This window comes from Girardinichthys multiradiatus, chromosome 20, assembly GCF_021462225.1.
Source record: "Girardinichthys multiradiatus isolate DD_20200921_A chromosome 20, DD_fGirMul_XY1, whole genome shotgun sequence".
Classification (NCBI taxonomy): domain Eukaryota; kingdom Metazoa; phylum Chordata; class Actinopteri; order Cyprinodontiformes; family Goodeidae; genus Girardinichthys; species Girardinichthys multiradiatus.
The window spans coordinates 28,739,006-28,745,750 of record NC_061812.1 but is presented as its reverse complement, the minus strand read 5'-3'; positions in this window follow the sequence as shown (position 1 = coordinate 28,745,750).

The following is a 6,745-nucleotide window of genomic DNA, read 5'->3' as shown; positions in this document are numbered from 1 at the left end:
TGATGTGCATTACCGCCACCGACTGGTAAGGAGTGTGGTTCTTCATGGTTTTAAATCTTATTTACTATTACAACAATCAAATTCTATTTATTAATTTAGTTTTTTTTTTTTTTTATCTAATTATAATTTGAATATGCTTGCTACCTAAACTTCTTTGCAAAGTATCTCTCAAAATAAAATTTTCTTTAATACCTACAAATTCTCTCCTTAAAATTGATCTTTCTTGTTCATATTTCTGACACTTCAGTGTTACATGTTCTATTGTTTCTCCACAATGATCACATTTTCCTGTATTATGTTTCTTTATCTTGAACAATGTAGAATTAAGTCCTGTATGTCCAAATCTTAATCTTGTAATTAATCTTTCCTCTTTTTTACTCCTTCTTCCAGTTCTTACTTCTCCTACTATCTTGGTGATTCTGTAAAACCATCTTCCTTTCTTTTCTTCATCCCACCTTTTTTGCTACTCTTTCCTGATTCTCTGTTTAATTATATTTCTTGCCTCTGACCTACTAATATGAATTATAAAGCTAATGTTGTTTTGTGTTGCCTTCTTTGCTATCCTGTCCGCCTTCTCATTCCCTCCAACTCCTACATGTGCTGGTACCCATAAAAACACTAATATTAATCCCATTCTTTATATTCTAAATAAAGTATGTTTTATTTCCAACAAAATGTCTGGTCTACCCTCTGAATGATTATGTTTTAAACTTAATAATGCTGAACTTGAGTCTGAACAAATGATTGTTTTTAATGGTTTTATATCCTCCACCCACTGCACCGCTAACAATATGGCTAATAATTCTCCTGAATATATCGATAATCCATCTGTAATTCTTTGTCCTACTTTTATTTTAAATTCTGGTATTACAAATGCTACTCCTACTTTTTCATCTGTTTTTGATGCGTCTGTATAAATCTGGACATAATGATAGTAATTGTTTTTATATTCCTGTATTATACTTGAATCTAAACTACATTTCGTATCCTTTTTCTTTTTCATCAACGCCATATCCACCACTGCTTCTGGTAACAGCCACGGTGGCACTACTGGCAAAGGCAACATTAAACTTATTTCTTTTTCATATATTTGAAATTCTTCTGCTATATTATTGATAATCCAACCAAAACTCTTAACTTGTTTTTTTTTTCTTTTTCCCAGCATGGTTTTAAAATATCACGTGTGGGATGATCTGGATTATTACTTTGTAAGTTTATCCAGTAATTTATTGCTAACTGTTTCCTTCTTAAATCTAATGGCATCTCTCCCATCTCTACCTGAAGTGCTGCTATTGGACTGGTTCTGATTGCTCCTGTACTAATTCTTAAAGCTCGATGTTGAATATTGTCTAATTTTATAAGATGAGTGTTTGCTGCTGATCCATAAATTATACTTCCATAATCAATGTTTGATCTAATTAATCCTGTATAAATTCTTTTGAATGATGTTCGATCTGCTCCCCAATCAATACCAGCCATACATCTCATAATGTTTAATATTTTTTTGCATTTATCTATGATTCTTTCTATATGTACTTTCCATATAAATTTTTCATCAAACCATATACCTAAAAATTTTATATTTTTTACTTGTTCTAAAACTTGATTGTATAATTTTAGTTTGATATTTTCTCTTTTCCTTTTCTGTGTAAACACCATTAGTTTTGTTTTTTCCACTGAGAATTTAAATCCCCATTGATTTGCCCATTGTTCTATTCTAATAATCTCATCCTGTATTTTCTTTTCAATAAGTTTGATATTACGACCCCTTTTCCATATAGCTCCATCATCTGCAAATAGTGAGCAACCGACTTCCTTACCAATATTTTTAAATACATCATTTATCATTATAGAAAACAATAACGGACTTATAATACTTCCTTGAGGAGTACCATTATCTACTATATATTTTCCTGACAATTCTTGACCAATTCTTACTTGTATTGTTCTATTTGATAAAAAATCTTTAATCCAGTTAAACATTTTTCCAGTAATACCCATTTTATTTAATTTAATTAATAATCCTTCAACCCACATCATGTCATAAGCTTTTTCTATGTCGAAAAATACAGCTACTACATTTTCTTTGTTTATTTGTGCTCTCCTAATTTCATATTCTAAACATAATGCAGTCATTTGTGCTTCTCCTTTTCGAAAGCCATTTTGATTTCTAGATATATATCCATTAATATTTAAATAATATGTTAATCTATTATTAATCATTTTTTCCATTATTTTACAAATATTTGATGTTAATGCGATCGGTCTATAATTTTCTGGTTTTGTGTTATCTTTTCCAGGTTTAGCTATTGGAATAATTATTGCTTCCTTCCAGCTCTGTGGCAGCTCTCCCTCCTCCCAGACTTTATTGTATAATTCTAATATTTTGTCTTTTGCTTTGTCATTAAGATGTTCTATCATCGTATAGTACATTTGATCTTTTCCAGGTGATGTATTTTTTGTTTTCCTGGTAACAAAGTTAAATTCTCCTTTTGTAAATGGTTCATTTATTAATTTATTCGTATCTACATTATTTTGCATTAATTCTTTATATTTCATCTTTGTGATTTCCCTACCTTTCTTTCCTTCTTCACTAATATTATTTGAACTATGAATTTTACTAAATGTTTTAGCTAATATTTCTGCTTTTTCTTTATCTTCTGTTGTAGTTGTATTATCTATTTTTAATATAGGATATCCATATTCTTTTCTAATACCCTTCATTCTTTTAATTGTTTTCCAAATTTGGTCTATTTTTGTTTTTCTCCCTACGGTATTACAAAAGTTTCTCCAATATTCTCTTTTTGCATTCTTAATGATCTTTCTCACTTTTGCTTGCTTTCTTTTGTACTCAATTAGGTTCTGATAAATTGGGTTAGTTTTTTTTTAAATGCTTTATTTCTTAATTTTATTGCTTCACTACATTCTTTTGTCCACCATGGCACAATTTTTTTATCGTTCTTTCTTCCTCCTTTTTTATTGATTCTTCTGCAGCCTGTAAGATTTTTTTACAGATATTTATATTTAAACTATTTATATCAATTGACTCATCTATTTCTTCCAATTTCTTTTGACTTAAATATTTAAAGTTTTCCCAATCAGCTTTATTAAAGTTCCATCTTTTATATAATCCTGTATTCCTGTTATTTATTAATATTCCTGTTATGATTTTAATGGGGTAATGATCACTACCTACTGTTGTATCTTTGTCAATGTCCCACTCACAGTTATTGGCTAAACAATTTGATACTATTGTTAAATCAATCACAGATTCTGTACCTGTTTTTACATTAATTCTTGTTCCTTTTCCATCATTTATACATACCAAATTTTTTATTTCCATTATTTCTTCAATAACTTGTCCATTTTTATCATTACATTTTCCCCATAATGTGCTGTTAGCATTAAAATCTCCACACCAGACTACTTTTCCTTCTAAATACCCCATTAATTCATCCATCAACTCAAATGATAATATTTTACATGGATTATAAAAATTTATTATCTTACATTTTTCTTTTTTATTGTAAATTTCAACTATTATGTATTCTAAATTGTTACCTTTTCCTAATATCTGATATTGTATCCCTTCTTTTATAAATATTCCACATCCTCCTCCACTTCCTTCTTGTCTATCCCTTCTGATACTATTATACCCTTTAAACACAAAATCTAGGTTTGGTTTTAACCACGTCTTCTGTATACATATAATTTCTGGTTTTTCTTCAATTCCATCTCTATACCCTTTAAATTCCTGTCCATTAGCGATTAAGCTTCTTGCATTCCACTGTAATATTATCATATATTTCTATCAGCTGGGGTTCCTCCTTGCCTTCCATCTGTTTCCAACTTTTTATTAATGTTTTCCCAAGATCCTTCTTTAAACCCTAAGAACTTTTCTGCTCCTCTGACTATTATTTTAATCTTTTCTGTTTTGTGTTTAGCCTGTTCAGTGCAGTTAATGACATAAGCTATGAATATCAGTGTTTCCACAGACATTGTAACATTTTCCTGTGATTCTACTTTTCTTTGTTGATAATCTGGAATCCTAATTTGACCTTCATCCCTTGATCTTTCATTCTGTACATTTTTGACTGCTTCGGCATAGCTTATGTTTTTAGTCATCTTAATTTGTTGAATTTCTTTTGCCTTCTTCCTTACCTCACATCCCCCGAATGTGACTCTATGTTGCCCTCCACAATTGCAACATTTTTCCTGCACTTCTTCCCCACAATCTTCAATTCTGTGATCTTCTCCACATTTTGGACATCTTTGTTTTCCTTTGCAGACAGCTGCTATATGACCATATCTCTGACATTTAAAACATCTTAGTGGTGGAGGAATGAAAGGCCTCACAGGAAAACTCAGATATCCTATTATAACATTTTGTGGCAACACCTTTTCTTCAAAGTCTATTAAAATTGACAGGCTTCCTACTCTTTCTCCATTTACATTTTTTGTCAGTCTTTTGAGATTTTTTATCTTTGCACCAACAATGCTTTTTTTTTTAACTTGGCTATATCTTCCTCCAGAGGAATGCCATAAATTACCCCCTGAATGATTTTATCTTCTCCTATAATCTTCCTCTCTGTCACCGTTTTCTTGCAAATGTTTTCAACTTGTAAAGCCTTTCTTCTTTGTTCTTAGGTTTTACACACCACCAGTATATTTCCATCTCTCAAGACCTTCACCATTTCAACATCTCATATCTTTTTTTATTTTATTTCTCTAGATAGTGAAATAGGACTCAGGTTCTCTTTTTCTTCTTCATTTTTTATCTTTAATATTATTTTACATTCTTCCCTTCCAATTTTCCTCCTAACTACTCTCTCTTCTTCAGAACTGTCAGGCTGTCTTAACATTTTCCCTTCTTCTGCTTTACCTCTTCCCCGTCCTCTCCCTCTACTTACTGGCGTCCATTCATCAAAGTCCATATTATCCTCCTGTGTGTCCATTCTGAACCATTCACATACCAGTTTATGCCTTTTACCGCCACTTCCAAAAGTAAATCATCTCTGACAGTGTGGGGTTTTAAGGATTCCGGCGTTTTCAGACCGACTACAGCCGCCCACCAAACCTCCTTCCGCTGCAACGCAAAGCGAGCTTCGACCGTAATGTCTGTGGTATTAACGCAACACCACGGGAGCGCCGCAGTTTATTCAATGAGACTATGCGGATTCGTCGAGTCATTAGAGTAAAAACACTCATCTTCTGTATTAAGTTTGGCTTTTAAATATTGCCTTGAAAATATAATTGTAGAATTTAGGGGTCAGTGAATGAAATAGAACGTAATACTATAGTTTATTTATTCAGCAGTGGGTACAGTTTCAGTTTTTGTAGATGGAATGGGAAAGAATAATAAACAGAAAGATCGTAAATTACAGCTGAAAGTTGAAGCTCAAGATGGCTTCCGAATCGGAAAACAGTAAAGAGCAATTCCGCCTCATTTTCTATCATTTATTATTCATTTTACCTTGAGTATCCTTAATCTGCTCCAACCCAAAAACTAGACACTTTAACCCTGGACTAGATGGCAGAATATTTAAAACCCCAGTTGAGGATTTGTGAACGCTTTATTTGATTTGTGGATGTTTAAAAAGGGCTATAATCATGCTTTTTGCGTCTGGACCACATCCAGCTCCAAAAATACAGTCCTTAAGACACTTCAAACCAGTCTAAGCTGCAATCGGAAGCCAACTTCAGCTTTGTTTATATAGGAAGTATAAAAGTACAAAACTTTTCTCTTTAACTTAAATCTGACAAAACTGTTGTTTCAGGTCTGGTGGGATAACAAGATTATTTCTAAACGCTAAATGCCAGAATGATGAGAGGATATTTAAGAGATTTCTTTATTGTTTTCTTTAAATTCTGCAGTTTATTAAATACATTTCCTCGGTATTTGGTAAAATTGCCTTTTAAAATGTATGACTTGTGTCAGACATTCTGGGCATCTTTTCACAAGCTTCTCATAAAATATACTGAAATTTTAACCCATATCCTACCTTGCTCACACATTTCAGCCATATCCATATTTTTTTTATGGACTCAGATCAAAGTTTTCTGAAGGCCACTCCAAAACACTAATTTGTTGCCATGCTTAGGCTCATTCTCCACATGGCAGACCCGTTTTTGCTTTATCTTCTGGCTGACGTATTGAGATTGCTTCAAATTTCCACATGTTCTGTCCTCATGATCCAACCCATTTAGTTGCTTCTGTAACAAAACCCCCACACAGCATGATCCTGCCATGATGATGGGATGGTCCTACAGGCTTGCAAGCTTTCAGCTTTTTTCACCAAACAATGGTCTTCATAGTCAAATACTACAATTTTAGTTTCATGAGGCCTCAGGGTATGTTTCCAAAAATTAACGTCCTTGTCCCGGAGTCTATTGGCAAACTCTAATCTGGCTTTCTATGCCGTCTGAGTGGCCTTTCAGCCCATGTTAGCGTTCTCTTTTGTTTTTTTTCTCAGGTTCATTCACATTTCCTCCACAGCATGTTGATCTCTGGGACAAAGAACCCATCCCCTCTCTGAAAGGCATAATGACTGGACTTTTCCATGGTGTTTCCATACAATTGTTTAGATCTGATGAATGTGGCATCTACATCTGGAAATTGTACCCAATGATAAACCAGACTTGTGGAAATCCCCAATTCTTTTCCTGATGTTCTGCCTGGTTTCTTTTGATTTTTTAATAATTTAACTCATGGAAGGAGGGTGTTGAGTAGTTACGTTAAAATAGA